The 1,494-nt window shown below is 41.4% G+C and overlaps 1 non-coding gene across 1 annotated transcript; it reads left to right on the top strand.

Moving 5' to 3' along the window:
* The first annotated feature begins 798 nt into the window (after positions 1–798).
* Positions 799–871, top strand: TRNAC-GCA. The gene has a single exon. It is a non-coding gene; the product is annotated as a tRNA-Cys (tRNA).
* Positions 872–1,494: the final 623 nt, after the last annotated feature.

Here is a 1,494-nt window from a genome sequence, read left to right as displayed (position 1 = left end):
AGCTTGTGCTTCATCCAGCCTGGCATTTAGCATGACGTACTCTGTATATAAATTAAGTAAGCACAGTGACAATGTACAGCCTTGACATACTCCTTTCCCAGTTTTAACCAGTCCTTTGTTCCATGTCTGGTTCTAATTGTTGCTTCTTGACCTGCATACAGGTTTCTCAGGAGGCAGGTAAGGTGGTCTGATAGTCCCATCTCCTTAAGAATTTTACATACTTTGTTGTGATTCACACAGTCAAAGGCTTTAGCATAGACAATGAAGCAGAAGTAAATGTTTTTCTGTGATTCTCTTGGTTTTTCTATGATCCAACAGGCAATTTGATCTCTGGTTCTTCTGCCTTTTCTAAATCCTTTTCTACATCTGGAAGTTCTTGGTTACATACTGTTGAAGCCTAGCTTGGAGAATTTTGAACTTTGCTTTGCTAGCATGTGAAATGAGCGCAATTGTGTGGTAGTTTGAATATTCTTTGTCATCGCCTTTCTTTGAGATTGGAATGAAAACTGACATTTCCAGTCCTATGGCCATTGCTGAGTTTTCCAAATTTACTGGCATATTGAGTGCAGCCCTTTAGCAGCATCATCTTTTAGGATTTGAAATAGCTCAGCTGGAATTCTATCACCTCCACTAGCTTTGTTTATAGTAACTTCCAAAGACTCACTTGACTCCATGTGCCAGGATATCTGGCTTTAGGTGTGTGATCACATCATTGTGGTTATCCAGCTCATGATCTTTTTTGTGTAGTTCTGTGTATTCTTGTCACCACTTCGTAATATCTTCTGCTTCTGTTAGGTCTTCCTGATAGCTCAGTTGGTAAAGAATCTGCCTGCAATGCAGGCGACCCCTGGTTCGATCCCTGGTCAGGAAGATCTGCTGAAGAAGGGATAGGCTACCCACTCCAGGATTCTTGGGCTTCCCTTATGGTTCAGCTGGTAAAGAATCCACCTGCAATGCAGGAGACCTGGGTTTGATCCTTGGGTTGGGAAGATCCCTTGGAGAAGGGAAAGGTTACCCACTCCAGTATTCTGGCCTAGAGAATTTCATGGACTGTATAGTCCATGGAGTCGCAAAGAGTAGGATACGACTGAGCGATTTTCACTTTCACTTTTCACCTTCCATTTCTGTCCTTTATTGTGTCCATCTTTGCAAGAAATGTTCCCTTGGTATCTCTAATTTTCTTGATGAGATCTCTAGTCTTTTTCATTCTACTTTTCCCCCCTATTTCTTTGCCTTGTTCACTTAGGAAGGCTGTCTTATCCATCGTTGCTATTTGGAACTCTGCATTCAGATGGGTATATCTTTCTTTTTCTCCTTTGCCTTTTACTTCTCTTCTCTTCTCAGCTGTTTGTAAGGCCTCCTCAGACAACTGTTGCCTTTTTGCATTTCTTTGTCTTACGGATGGTTTTGATCACCACCTCCTGTACAATGTTATGAACTTCATCCATAGTTCTTCAGGCAATCTATCAGATGTAATCCCTTGAATCTATTTGT

The sequence above is a fragment of the Bison bison genome, unplaced genomic scaffold (assembly GCF_000754665.1).
Source record: "Bison bison bison isolate TAMUID 2011002044 unplaced genomic scaffold, Bison_UMD1.0 scf7180017864197, whole genome shotgun sequence".
Lineage (NCBI taxonomy): Eukaryota > Metazoa > Chordata > Mammalia > Artiodactyla > Bovidae > Bison > Bison bison.
This window is presented reverse-complemented; position numbering and strand designations above follow the sequence as displayed.